At 42.3% G+C, this 15,627-nt stretch overlaps 1 pseudogene; it reads right to left on the minus strand.

Annotated features, from left to right (window-relative positions):
* Positions 1–1,441: 1,441 nt before the first annotated feature.
* LOC122092336 lies at positions 1,442–15,374 on the minus strand (annotated as a pseudogene).
* Between the last annotated feature and the right edge of the window lie 253 nt (positions 15,375–15,627).

Consider the following 15,627-nt stretch of genomic DNA (forward strand, 5'->3'; position numbering starts at 1 on the left):
AAAGCCCCAAGGTCCGACTTCAGAAGCCCCAAAACCTCCTGCCCCAATGAAGGATCCTGCTTCACGGCAAAATTAACGTGAAGCAAAACCGTCCCTTCAACCTGCCTAACTATCGAATTTGTTTTGGACTCCATTATCGTTCCGAAGAAATGTACAATCCCTTCGATCACGTCTCTCTTATTGAACCCCTTCGAAGCCAAGATCAGAAGCTGGTAAACAAGAGACGGCAAATCTTGCAAATCCACTCCCTCCATTCCAGCAAAGACCTTTTGGAGAAACTCTCTGGCTCGAACCTTGTCAATAAATGAAAAATCACGAAGAAGAGAAACTGTCTTGACCAGCAATACCTTCGTCCAGTTCGATGATATGATACGGTCGAGCACCGAATAAACATAATCTCCTGCTCTTTGAACCTCATCTGAAGATCGAATGAGGTCAAGTGATGGAGGGATGAGGTCAAGCGGTTGCGCATCGTCGGGTTCAACGATCAGGGACAAATTGGAGACAAGTAAATCCACGATGCAAGCGAGATCGTTTCTAGGGATTCTGTCAAGATGGAGAGCAAAGAGGTGGATTATCTTCAATGAATTGCTATCATGAGGGATTCTGGCGGAGTAAAAGAGGCGCAAATACGAGTGAAGAATAGAGAATAGGAGAGAAGAGAGAGAAGAGTTTTCAGGAGTTTGTGAGATGAGGTAAACGATGGCGGAAACGTATTCGGTTACAGAAAGGGAAGAAGTAGGAGAGTCGCAGCGAGAGTCGAGGAAAGAGATGATGGTGGGGTGAGAAGCGGGGGACAGTAAGTGCAATGGTAGAGCTGCACCTGTTTGCTGATGTTGTTGAGCCACACGCACGATCTCAGTGTCGGTCATCGGCGGCGGATGGTTGCCGGAATCGCTTGCTCTCCCGGTCATGGTTTTTCGCCGTTTTGGAATTCCTGGTTGCAGAGACTTGAAGCGGAAGTTGGAAGATCGAAAGAGTTTCGCGCAGTGGCGCGCTTTATAAATCTTTCGTCTTTTAATATGAACTGGTTGAAATTGGATTTTCCATTCATTTGCGCGGGAGAATGAGAACCCTTAATGCTAGAATTATTTCTGGTTGGACCAAAGATAGATATTAAAGAAGCTATGAACGGGACCGGTTATTGATGGGATGGTTCGGTTTTTTTTTTTGGGGTGGGGGGATGGTTCGGTTTCGATTTTAATCGGTTCTAGCACGTGTTAGATGGTTCAAAATACAAATAATCAAATCTTTTTATTTTGGGTAATTTATATCCACCACCCCTTGCTTTTGCCCTTATTACATCGTCCCCCGTTGAGTTTCATTTATTACGCTTAAACCCAAAAAACTAACACCGTGAGACTAGTGTTATTTTTAAATTTAAAAGACATTATTGCCCCTTCACATACCCTTTGACACATTTTATAAAACAAAATCTGAGTCACAAAAGCTTTGTCTTCTGTGGTGAAAGTTTTTCCCAACCGTCGATGCCGTGCTAGGATGCCCAGCTACAAGATCAGCATAAAAAATTAAGAGTGCTAAAATCAAGCAATTGGATTCTACAATAAAAATTGTCACTACCTTGTTGCCTTTCGCTGTAGGAATCTGGTTGTTGTCGGCAAACGTTTGCCTCTTGATCTTACTCATCATCTTTCTGCAGTTGCACACAAATCAATCAAGGTCCCAAAGCGTTTCCGTGTCCATAACCTCAATGTCCAGCTCAATCTCATCTCCATATTGTGCCACATTAGCATTCCTCTATATGCACCACTTGATCCATTTTCTCTCGTGGGAGAATCTGCAAATTCATTCCCAGCTTTGTTTCTCTTCAAAGCTCATCTCTTGTTTGTTTGGATCCTTTCCTTTGGGCTTTGTCTGCTTAACAGTAGATGATCTTCCAGTCGAAAAATGGTCTTGTAGGCGCCAATGCTGATGTTGATGCAGGGGTGTGCACTGGTGATGGGTTCGATGGAGGAGCCACATTGGGGATCGAGATCGAATCAGGTTTCTTCGCACCAATCTCTGTAGTTGGAAGCCCAGCACATGAGTTTCCCAGCATCTCTTCTGTGGGAAACACTCACCGCTGCATATTATGCAATTTATTGTACGTGGATTCAAACATTCCAAGCCAGCAATTGCTCCACCATTGCGTAAACATCGTGGCCCTTGGGATTATAAACCAAGGCATAGTTGAAGGTCAACCACACATCAGAGGCAAAATCAAGAGATGACGTATAGAAGTTCTTGTTGAGCTTGGTTTTTGATAGTTAACAGTACACGTTGCCGACGGCAATGGACACCGATAAGGCTCAGAGGCTAATTTGAGGTTAGCCACCTCCAAAGAAAAGAGAGAAGGAAGGAGATTTATAGTAGGCATACCCGTTACACCCGATACCCTATTGTTTATATATAGCCAAATGGCTGTTACAGTGTAGGTATCATGGACCTCCGTCGAGTAGCGATAGGCCGCGTGTACACACTAGGGGTCGACCCTAATGAGATGAGATCCCCTAGTCATCAAATGCCAATGAGGGGATACACATTATGGATAAAAGGGAGTTGCCACCTAGAAAGGGTCTAGGACCCATAAATGTTTTCCCCAATCAAGGGAGAGAGACTAATGACTATGATGGATAAGGTTGATTTGCATCAAGATTCTGGACAAGTGTCAACTGACAGGATGGAAAGGTATTAGGCACCCAGTCTGCCCGGCCCTAAGGCCGGTCTCTTTCTGTTTGACCAAAGTTTGTTTGTACCCTACTAACTAGTCCTAAATCTAGGTCACTGAAAACCCTAAACTATGTATCTAAGCATGACATGTGAAAACTCTAAACCAAGTGTCTAAATTGTGCTAGCTAGGTTATGATGCAAATAAATAAATGATTACGCTAATTAAAAATTAAAAACCCTAAATGATTTAATTAATGAATTATGAGTATTAGATTAAGCTAATTAAATAAGCATAAACCTAAGATTAGTTTAGCAACTTATGAAACCCTAAATTAAACTAACTCGATTAATTGAGCCTGACCTAGATGGATGATCAATGAATTTGTGAGATCCTAAATTGAATTAATTAAAATGGTTAATCTCAATCCCTAGTAATTTATGAAATAAATTATTGCAATCCTACTTAATCTAATTGGTAAAAATATTTATAAATTAAATGAGATATAATTAATTTATAAAAGTTAAATGAATTAATTACATTAAATTAATGCATTTTTACTAATCTACCTAATCTAGTATAGGACGATTAAACTAAACCTATGGCTTAATTAAATTAATTATGAAACCTAATTAGACTAATTATGTTTACCTTGAGCTAATCCTAAGATGAGTTAAACATTTTTCAAAACCCTAGTTAAGCTAATGAGAAGAGAATCTTTTAACTAATCAATCTAGTTAATTATCCTACATTAAATAACTATTTAGTTGATTGATTCAAATAAACAAACCACTAGAGGGAAAAATATTGGTAATTACACAAGTTTAATAAATTGAATTGAATAAAGAAATCAAATGCAGTGATTTAAAAAGCTAAATTAACAAACCACAATTAAATAAACAACAGTTGAAATGACTAATTAAGTTAACTATGTTCCTTTAATCAATCTAGATTAGTACTACATTAATGCGAGTGAGGGTTGGAGTACAAAAGATAGGAGATAGTAGGAAAACCTAAATCCCCAATATGCACCTAATGCTACAAGCCGGTTTGAGGGGGGCCAACCATGCCTTGGCAAACATGCGCCCTAGACTACGTCCCATACTATATTAAAAGGGAAATAAAAGAAAATCATTTGATTTTAAAGTTTAAAATTAGGGGAATCCCAACCCCAAATTTTAGGACCAAATACATTACAGACCTGAAATCAAACCAAAATGGATAAAATAAAAATAAAGAACGAAAGGAGGGGACGATTCCACACAGAAAACATAAATGAAATAACAGGTTGTGGGTATTACAAATATGGACTATCTAATCAGTAAATTAAAGAAATAACAAAAACCAAGAAAATAAAATAGGAAGAAGAAGAGAAGACGATGGGCTAGAGGTGGATTTTGGCAAAGGGAAGAAGATGGGAGCAGTAGTGGTTCAGACTTCGGTTATAGAGAAAGGTAAGTGGGAAGAAGAGGATGGAGGCAGCTGATTTTCTGCTATAGAGAAAATAAGAAAGAAAGGAAGAAGAGATGGGGGAAGAGATTAGGGCTTGAGATCCTAATCTAAGGGTTTATGTCTAAAGAACAAAAATAAATCAAATCAAACCTACTTATTAAGTGAGTATATTAAGCCACAAATAAAACCGATTAATTGAATAAAGATATAACAATAAAAGAAAGCAAAACAAATTATAATGAAAAATAAAACGAATTAGCAAAAACAATCGATTGGACCCAATGACCCAAATCAAACTATGTTGAACCCAATTAAAACAAGATAAACCCAATTGAACGGAATCAACTAATTCATATTTAATAAACCATTCTAAACCAAATTAAATCTAATTGAAGCTAATTAATCTAAATGAACCAATTAAACCTAAATACACACAATTGAATCGGGTTACATCTAATAAACCATATTAAACCAAATTGAAACTAATTAAACCTAATTAATCTAAATGAACCAATCATTAATAAATTAGAATCTAATCTATTAAATTAGATAAACTAGTTCTAAATTGTAATTAGGAGAAGAAAAATACCTTAAACCCGGCTTTAATCAAGAAACAAGGGGAGATAACCCTTGTGCTTCAAGTCCCAAATCGAACCGAACCGAACTAGATCTCCCTGCTCAAAGAATGATTAATGTGTTAAACTTTTAGACTTGGAGAATATTTGATTTTAGAGGGAATAAGTTAGCCAAAACCTTGATGGGCCATCCTCTCTCCCAAATTCTCAATTTTTTTCTCCTCCTTTTGGAAGAGAGGAAGGGCTATACTTATAGCCTTGGGACTTGAGATAATTCTCTCTTATTTCCGATGTGGGACTAAAAAACTAGAGATAATTGTTCAAAAAGGTTTGCTTTTGGACAAAGAGGTTTGGGCGCCATATGGCACTCCTTGGTTGTTTGGAAAGGAATCTGATACCGAACTTTAGAGTCGACTTTCGGGAGTCATATCTTTCAAACCGTTAGTCAGAATTCGACGTGTAATATGTTGTTAGAAAGCTCAGTCCGAGCACTATCCAATGATGTGAGACACGATTGTAGTCTCGATCGAAAACCTTTACTAAAATATGCATAAAGTAGGGACCCAGATCGTATAATGAAAGAGAGAATCGGGCGTCGATTCGCATAGTTCTCGCATCAAAGTGTAATGTCCGACTTGATGGGACAAACAACAATAATCCACAACATCAAATTATAATTTTTGAAAACATTTTCTCTTGAAAGTTTATAGGGGAAAAATGGTAATTTTCTACTGTAAGCTTGAAAATTATCCAAGTCTAAAATATCCAACATGTAATTCTTCATATTGTCATCATTGTCGGGGGGGGGGGGTGACAAAATTCGGTGTCTACATACAGCCATATCAAAATGGGATCTCTTCCCAACAAAATTATAGAAATCACCTGTTATGTCCCTATACGTAATTCTTCATGCCCGTTGGGCGTCTCGTTTGTCACTGAGAGCGTCGTGCCTCTATCGTTGCCCGAGTAGATGGTGCCACGTCCACAACAGATGTGTCAAGTGTCTCCTTCTCTATTTGAATCGTAACATCACCCACCCCTTCTTGATGAACCTTGTCCTCAAGGTTCTTGTGTGGAAACTTTTGTCGCAGTGCCTCTGTGTCTTCCCAGGATGTCTCTTCAAGGGGAATGTCACTCCATTGTATTAAGATCTGGTTCACTACGTGACCTTGTCTTAATATAGACCGTGAGTCCAGTATAGCTACGGGTACTGGAGTCGCGTCCTCTTCAATAGTGTATGGGGGCCAAGTAGTGATTTGAGTTGAGTGATCCCCAACACATCTTTTTAATAATGATACGTGGAAGACTGGGTGAAGGCGAGATGCAGTCGGAAGCTCCAATTTATAGGCGACCTTGCCAATTCGCTTAAGAACTGGGAATGGCCCGAAGAAACGTTGACCCAGTTTTGGGTGGTTGCGTTAAGCAACCGAATGTTGGCAATACGGTTGGAGTTTCACGTAGACGCAATCTCCCTGTTCAAACTCTCTTTCCATACGAGATTTATTAGCCTGTGCTTTCATGTGAACTTGGGCACGGGATAGGTTCAGCTTCAGGTTTCAAAGTACCTCGTCTCTGCTCTGTAATTCCTAGTCTACTGCTACGATTGGGGAAGTCTCTAGGATGTATTTGGACAAAGTTGGAGGTGATCGTCCATATAACACTTGAAACAGACTCATTCCCACTGTTGTATGATGAGCGGTATTGTACCAATACTTTGCCTAATGCAAGTAATTCGCCCACCAGGTGGGTTCATCAAACACAAAACTTCTTAAGTACATCTTAAGACATCAGTTTAAGACTTCGGCCTGGCCATCCGACTGGGGTGGTAGGCGTTTCTCATGGAGAGGGGCGTTCCTTGAAGTTGGAAGAGATCATGCCAAAATTTACTGATAAATAGTGGGTCGCGATCACTCACTATGGACCAAGGAAGGCCATGGAGTCTAATAATTTCTAAAGCAAACATCTCTGTGACCTTATGACAAGTAAAATGGCTTGCAAGGGCACAAAAATGGGTGTACTTGATTAGTCTGTAGACTACGACCAGAATCGATGTCTTCCCCTTCGAGCTTGGTAACCCAATAATGAAATCCATAGAGATGTCTTTCCACACATGACTGAGAATTGGGAGGGGCTGTAGAAGACTACAGGAGAGGTGGTAAGGTACTTGGTCTTTTGACAGATAGCGCACGCAACCATAAATTATTTGATGTAAGTTCTCGTCTCTTTCCAAAATAGGTTGGATGCGACCCTATTATAAGTGCATAAAAAGCACGCATGCCCACCTACCGGAGATGAGTGAAATTCGCAAAGAAATTTATCCCTTAATGGGGAGTTAGATGCCAACACTAACCTTTGTTGATAATACAACAAACCATTGTGCATATAGTAGCCCTCGTATCGGTCGGGGTCTGAAGCTAATCCCGTGCAAATAGCTTGGAGCTCAACATTGGTAGCCACCTCATATCGTAGCTTTTTTAGGAAGTCAAGAATTGGTCCAGAAAAGGAAAACAATACTGTCGATTATGCAAAGATGCAAGACAAGGCATCGGCCACGGAATTGTCTTTGCCTGGGCAGTACATGATCTCAAACACGAATCGAAGAAGCCGAGAGAGGCAGTGTTGTTGCTCTGGCTTTTGGATAGTTTGGTTGGTCATCCCTTTTAGGATTTCCTGATCAGTCATAATGAAAAATTGCCACCCAAGAAGCTACTGTCGCCAACGCAAGATGGATTGTGTAATGGCGTACATTTCTTTTACGTAAGTGGAGGCAACCTGCATTTTGGGAGAGAGTTTTTTGCTCAAATAAGCCACTGGATGTCCTTGCTGTAACAATACAACCCCAATGCCTACCCCCGAGGCGTTCGCTTCTACTGTGAAAGGCAAGAAAAAATTTGATAAGGTTAACACTGGGGCGGTGGTTATGGCCCGTTGTAATTCCTCAAAGGCTGCTTGGGCAGCGACTGTCCATGAGAAGGCTCCCTTCCTCAATAAATCCATTAACGGTCTGGCCATATGGGTGTAGCGATGCACGAACCGTCTACAGTACCCCATGAGGCCCAAAAATCCTCTCAACTGCCGCAAGGATTTGGGGGTTGGCCACTCCAACATTGCTGAAATTTAATTCGGGTCCATGGCGACTCCTTGAGAGGAAACAATATGGCCCAAGTACTCTATAGAGTATAGGCCGAATGCACACTTAGACCTTTTAGCATAGAGATCATGCGCCTATAATGCTTGTAAAACCGTCCTTAGATGTGTCATGTGGGCCTCCCATGTTGGGCAGTAAATTAGTAGATCATCAAAGAACACAAGCACGAAGCGGCGTAGATAAGAGCGGAATATAGAGTTCACTATGGCTTGGAAAGTTGAGGGGGCATTGGTGAGGCCAAAGGGCTTCACAAGGAACCCATAATGACCATCATGTGTATGGAATACCATTTTGTGTACATCCTCGGCTCGCACTCATATCTGGTGATAACTCGAACGGAGATCCAATCTAGAGAAATAGTTGGCCTCGTGTAATTCATCTAGCAGCTTGTCAACTGTGGGAATGGGAAAATGGTCTCTTATGGTAACGACATTTAGAGCATGATAGTCCACACAGAAACGCCAAGTGTCGTCTTTCTTCTTGAGGAGAAGGACCGGCGATGAGAAGGCACTGGTGCTCGGTCGAATGATTCATGCCGTTAACATCTCAGAAACCAAACGCTCTATTTCTATCTTTTAGAAGTGAGGGTAACGATAGGGTTGAACGTTGATGGGTGATGTGCTTGGTTGTAGATGAATTGCGTGATCTCGAGGCCTTGGGGTGGTAGTCTTGGAGGCTTAGTGAAGACCGACTCCTATGTTCCAAGCAGAGATTTAGTTTCCATATTGTTGTCCCCATCCTGATCTTGCTCCATAGGCTACAACTCCAGTTGGTACCAAGCTGCGACTACCCCAGTGTCAAGCACCCATCGGACGTTATGTTATTGCAACTCCATAGGCCCCTGTGAGGCATCGCCCACCAAGATGACACATTGTCCTTCATCATGGAACTCCAGTGTCATCTTACTATAATCAAATAGCACGGGCCCATGCTCCGCCAACCATTGCACTCCCAAAACTATATCTGTGCCAAACAGAGGTAATATGAAAGCATCGATTTGAATTGGGTGGTTGACCAATTTTACATGTAGTTGTCAGACCAATCCTTCGCATGTTAGCCGGCTACTGCTACCCACATAGTGTCTGAGGCTGGAATCAAGGTGGATCCTGATAAGGTGAAAGTCGTAGTAGAGTGGGAAAGCCCTAAGAACGTTACTGAAATTAGAAGTTTCTTGGGTTTGGCCGGTTATTACTGACACTTCATTGAGAATTTTTCTCGGATCTCAGCACCAGTGACTAAGTTAACCAAAAAGGGTGTGAAATTTGAATGGGTAGAGGAATGTGAGAAGAGTTTTCAGGAATTGAAGAAGAGGTTGGTGTCGGCCCCTGTGTTGACCATCCCTGAAAGCACAGGTGGAATGACAGTCTACACTGACGCTTCCAAGGTTGGGTTGGGTTGTGTTCTCATGCAACACGGTAAGGTGATAGCGTATGCATCCCGACAACTAAAGGAATATGAGAAGAATTGCCCCACTCATGACTTGGAACTAGCCGCAGTCATTTTTACCCTAAAGATTTGACGACATTATTTGTATGGGGAGAAGTGCGAGATATACAGTGATCACAAACGCCTTAAGTACTTTTTCACCCAAAAAGATTTGAACATGAGGTAGAGGAGATGGCTTGAGCTCATAAAGGATTATGACTGTGACATTCAATATCATCCCGGCAAGGCTAATGTAGTGGCAGATGCATTGAGTCGGAAGGCACAGACTGTGTCACTCTCATACTTAGCAATCAGCCACCACTTGTACAAGAGGTGATGCTAATGGATGAAACCCTCTTATATGAAGGAGCAACCTTAGAGCTAGAACATCAACTAGAAAACCTTGAATGGTTGACTGTATCTCTGGCGGCCCTACAAGTGCATCCGTCTATTAGGCAAGAGGTGATAATGAAACAACCTTTGGATCATGAGTTGCAACGGATTAGAATTAAGATTCAAGATCAAACAATGAACGACCTTGATTTCGTTTTAGTTAGTGATGGGGCATTATTGTTTCGAGGTAGGATGTGTGTGCCCGATGATTTGGAGATACAAGACAAGATAGTGCGGGAAGCACATAGCTCTGAGTACTCACTCTACCCAGGAAGTGTAAAGATGTATAAAGACCTTAAACAAAATTATTGGTGGCCAAGCATGAGAATCACGATAGCCCTGTATGTAGCGACTTGTCTTACATGCCAAAAAGTAAAAGCTAAGAGGCATCGACCTTATGGTACTCTTCAGCCACTCCTAGTACCATACTGGAAGTGGGATAGGATTACAATGGACTTTGTCACTGGACTACCATGCACACCTAAGGGGATGGATGCGATATGGGTGATAGTTGATCGGCTTACTAAGACTGCTCATTTCATTCCCATCAAGATCAAGTTCTCTATGGCCAAGTTAGCACAACTTTATATGGAAAACATAGTGTGCTTGCATTGAGTGCCAGTGAGCATTGTGTCAGATAAGGACCCAAGGTTCACTTATAGATTTTGGAAAAGCTTCCAGCATGCTTTGGGATCACAATTGAATTTGAGTACTGCTTTCCACCCACTGACTGATGGTCAGTCGGAGCGAACCATACAAATATTAGAAGACATGCTCAGGGCATGTGCAATGGAAATGTGTGGTAGTTGGGAAGAATATATACCCCTTATGGAGTTTGCCTATAACAACAGTTACCAAGCTACAATTGGGATGGCTCCATATGAGGCATTATATGGTAAGAAGTGTAAAACTCCTCTGTATTGGAATGAGGTAGGCGAGCGCCGAATGTTAGGACTTGAAATGATGCAGATGACTTGTGACAAGGTCGATGTTATTCGATAAAGGATTAAGACAGCTCAGTCACGTCAAAAGAGTTATGCAGACAACCGCAGGAAGGACATTGAGTTTCAAGCAGGAGAAAAGGTGTTTCTCAAGATTTCTCCTACAAAAGGGTTGCAAAGATTCCATAGAAAGGGTAAGTTGAGCCCGAGATACATTGGCCCATTTGAGATTTTAACTCGGGTTGGCTCAGTAGCCTACATGCTTGCTCTGCCACCTTCACTCGGGAATGTTCATAATGTATTCCATGTATCCATGCTGAAGGGATACGTTCATGATCCATCGCATGTATTACCCGTGGAACCAGAATATCTAGAAGCTGATATGACCTATACAGAGCAGCCAACTGAAATCTTAGACCGAAAAGTGAAAACCCTCCGCAACCGCTCCATTTCCTTCGTAAAGGTGCGATGGGCTAATCATTCACTTGAAGAAGCATCTTGGGAGAAAGATGATGAAATCCAAGCCAAGTATCCTCATCTTTTCGAACAACCAGGTATGCCAATTTCGAGGATGAAATTTTCAAAAAGGGGGGGTAAATGTGATACCCTACTTTTTAAACCTGGTCTAATTACACGATTGACCCAGTTTAAACATGCAGGACCAGAACCAAAGTGGGTTAAGGTGGGTTCCTTATGGGCCATGATGGCAAGGGTAACTTTGAACACAGGTTGGCAAGACAAGTCCGAGTCAGTGCTAGAGGAGACGGGTGTACCCAAGCCGTGCACATGCACATATCATAAGGCCATGTATGAGAAATACTGGTATGTAACCATATCCTAAAGTGAATGCGTATAATATATCTTGTGCCGAGAGTGAGGTACATGCCGAGAGTCGAATCCCATAAAAAATCCCACTTGTTGGCTAATTTTCGGCTCTCAGGCGGGTGGTCACAGGAGGGCGCATCTGCCCACCTGAGTGACCCACCCATGTGGTTACTAGTTGTTTTAAAAAGTATAAATAGCATTATTGTGTTTTTCATTTTCTCATTTATTACATTAAGGAGTTGGTGAGAAGAGTAAAGAGGAGAGAGAAAAAGGAGGAAGAAAAGAGAACGAAGAAGAATAAAGGGGAAGGAAGAGGAAGAAGAAATGGATTTAAGCGGCGCCAAGGTTTGATCTTCCCATTCCAACGCCAGAAGAGTGATCCCTAACACGAGATCTATGATTGGAGGTGAGCAAAGGCTATGTCTATTAAACTTTCACCAAACCCAAGTAAAACCCTTGATTTGGGTAGAGTTCTTTGAGGTATTGTAAATCCCCCTTGAGATGATGAATCTAAGGTTTAATAGATGATCTATGTGTTGATTTTGAATGATTTGAAGAAGTGTTTACAAGATTGGAGAAGCATTGGTGATTTATTGAGTTAATAAGTGATTTTTGGGGTTTTGATAGAGTTCTTGAGCAAAGAAGGTAAGATGGCTTCTCAATCCTTAAATCTAACTTAGATCTAGGTTAGAATCATCTTATAAGACCTTGAATGTGTGAAAAATGGGATTGAAAAAGCCCCATTTGGTTCCCCAAAGGTTGGGAAAAGTTTCAAGGAAAAAGACATTTTTTTGCCCTCACAGGTGGGCTGAGACCGGTGGGCCGAACGGCCCGCCTGAGAGGGCAGGCCCTTGGTCCCCACCAGTGGGCCGACCTGCCCGCCTGAGAGGATCAACCCTTGGTCCCCACCGACGGGTCGAGATGGGAGGGTTAACCCGCCCACCTGAGAAGATCGGTGGGCCGTGACAGGTGGGCTGTCTGACCCACCCGAGAGGCCCTCAACGTGATTTTTGTGTCTGAATGGGCCCAAAACGGACGTGCAATCTTATTTTATGATTCTAAACATGATTTAACCATCGAATCTTATTAGTTTTGACCCCAAAGTGGTGAAATGCTAACCCCATTCACTTATGATGGGTTTACCAAAATTTATATTTCTCGTACCGGATCTCACCCGTACCGAGCGTGAGTCTTTGTACACAATAGGTAAGTGGGGAGATGACGTTTTACTTTATTTTAAAGCTTGTTTGGCATCATTCAATTGTATCTATACTAGCCATGTCATCATGTAAATTATGTGTAGCTTAGTCATCCTCATATGATTATGACATGTGTGTTGTGTTTTACTTTCTCAATGCTAAATGATTGATGTGCTTATGTGATGAATGATGGGATCACTGTGCATGATGTATTATTAGACTATATGTCGTAGTCGGCTTGGAAACGAGTGCATTGGTGGCCCGTGGAATGGGACGCGGTGGCATTATGCAATCATACTATGTCATATAGGAGCATGCGATTTAGGATTATCATCTTCCCGTGCTACGAGCCTTCCCAATAGGGATTGAGGTGTTGGGTTATCACTTGGGAGGAAGCAGTGGTCACGGGTGTCGGGTCACTGTGGTGGTTAGACATACGCCCGGCTGATCATTAGGACAGTCGGCAACCTCAGTGGTATATTCAAGAGGGTCAATCGTACTGCTTTTAAATTGCTGGAGTCAGCACCTTTACTTTCTATCATTTACTTTTATGTTGAGAGCTGGTAGTTGGCATGCTTTACTTTTTTGAGTACTCACGGTGGGCCTTCTCCGACAACCCTATGGGCATATCGCGGGATGGAGTTCGCGGCTCATACCCAAAGTATACGTGCACTGTGGTTGTAGTAGCACTAAACCAAAGACTTAGTAATGTTTAGGTGGATGAGGTTTAAAATGAATTGCATAGCATGTAGTACATATAGATGTGATTGTTGTGTGGATTGTTGTGTGGTCCTTCTTTTCACTTACTGAGCTAGTGAGCTCATCCCACGTGTGTACCTCTGTTAGATGATTTTGCAGGTCACCAGCCTGAAGATCAAAGGTCGGGCCCCACAGTTGAGTTTCTCGATGAAGATTGGTGGGTCCCCGAGGAGTATGAGCACGGTACGGATTACATATGCGAAGGCTGTATTACAGGACCACAATATTGACGCCATACAGGGTTTTACTTTTTGATGACCCCTTTTTATGTACTTGATATGTGAATTATTATTCTTTTTATGTAAATATCATGCCTGCGAGCCCACATGTATTTATCTATATACTACAATTTGGGTATCAAGTATATTGGGGGTATTTACAGGTAAATTAAGTCTTCCGCTGAACTTTTGAACGTTTATCTTAGATGTGTGTATGTTGTGGCTGGGTACTGTATCAGATGATCTTGGCAAGTTTGGGTTAACCGGAGTTAACCTGATCACCGGTCTGGTTATATGAGAATAGGGTGTGACACCTGGGGTGGGAACCTGTTCGAACTCGTCGTTGGCCGTTCCATTTGGGGGTTCAATTTGTTCGTCCCCATCTTCATATTCTAATAAGAATAGCTGGCGGGTTTTGCAGCGGTGACCTGGGGCGTCTTTGTCATCACAGTTGTAACATAGCTCCATTGTTGCATCTCAATGAGCGTCAGGCGTTTGATGGGTATACGGGAAGGTGGAGTGGGTAGTGCAAGCATTGTTGAAGCAGGCTGAGGTGTAGGAAGCAACACAGGGTGAGTGAACTAAGGTCGTGATATATAACGCCGAGCCTTAAGGAGCTTCGACTCCCATCGCTTGTGCCATACTGGTCGGTTGGAATACCATCACCTCGTTTCGGATGTCGCCCCTTAAACCAGAGATGAAGCAGCTGACAGAAAGGAAGGAGGAATCCCACCAATTCAATTTGTGAGCATCTCGAAGCGAGATTGGTAATCGGCCACTGTAGTGGTCTATGTGAGCTTAACAAGAGTTGCTTGTGGATCATCAAACTCTGAGGGTCTGAAGCAGAGTTCTAACGCTCAGGTGAAGACTGTCCATGTTGAGAATTGAGATGATCTGTACATCCATTGGAACCATTGGAGTGCTTGACCATCCATGTGTAAGGACACCACCATGAGGCGCTGATCATCAGAAGTTTCGTGATAATCGAAGAACCTTTCCGCCTTGAAGATCCAGCCACTCGTATCAACTCCATCAAAGGTGGAAAGTCGAGTCAGACGGTGCGCGCTTGGATTAGTTGGTTAGAGCTGGTAGTGATGACCCAGAAGAGAGCGGTGTGGACAACCCTGATGCTCGCACTTCTGGTGGAGCATTTGGTGGTCGCAGGGCCTACTCGAGTCATCCATTCATGGCCACCAACCGCAGAGCCAGATCCGTGAAGGACTGCTGCTGATCGGTGATGGTAGCTTAAAGGCGATCTAAACGCTCACTGTGAGCCGCTGCTATTTCACCAAAGTGTTTAACAACGTCATCCAAGTGAAGAAAACATGTGTTGTCGGCCATGGAAATATCTCAACAAAAGCACTAATGATAGTTAACTGTACACATTACCGGCGACAATGGACACCGATAAGGCTCAGAGGCTAATTCGAGGTTAGCCACCTCCAAAGAAAAGAGAGAAGGAGATTTATATTATGCATACCCCTTACACCCAATACTCTACTGTTTATATATAGCCAAATGGCCGTTACATCCGTATCAAATCACATGATGTGGTTCCCTATATGTAATTCTTCAGGACAGTTGGGCGTCTCCTTTGTCGCTGAGAGCGTCGTGCCTTTGTCGTTTCCCGAGTAGATGGTGCCACGTCCCCAATTGACATGTTGAGTGGCTCCTTCTCTATTTGAATCGTATCAGTTTTCGTGGTCCCAAGATCTATAGGATGCTTGATAATCTGATTGTAGTCGTGAAGACCCAAAAATTTAAACCACATAATGGAGAGCTTAAGGTATCACTGTCGCCTGAGAAGCTAAATTGGGGAAGAACGAACAAATTGAAGACCTTAGGGTATCACTTATTTCATGTATAAAGGCATCAATTTCACTGAAAAAAACCATAGACCGTCAAAGAAGATAGAGCCGTTGGGACTTTTTCATCGCCGGAGAAGATAGAGTTACAATCACTCTTTCCTTGGCTTGAGAAGAACATGTCTTCTCTTGTTCGTTGGAAGGTTGGAGCCAATATAG

The sequence above is a fragment of the Macadamia integrifolia genome, chromosome 10 (genome assembly GCF_013358625.1).
Source record: "Macadamia integrifolia cultivar HAES 741 chromosome 10, SCU_Mint_v3, whole genome shotgun sequence".
Taxonomy (NCBI): Eukaryota; Viridiplantae; Streptophyta; class Magnoliopsida; order Proteales; family Proteaceae; genus Macadamia; species Macadamia integrifolia.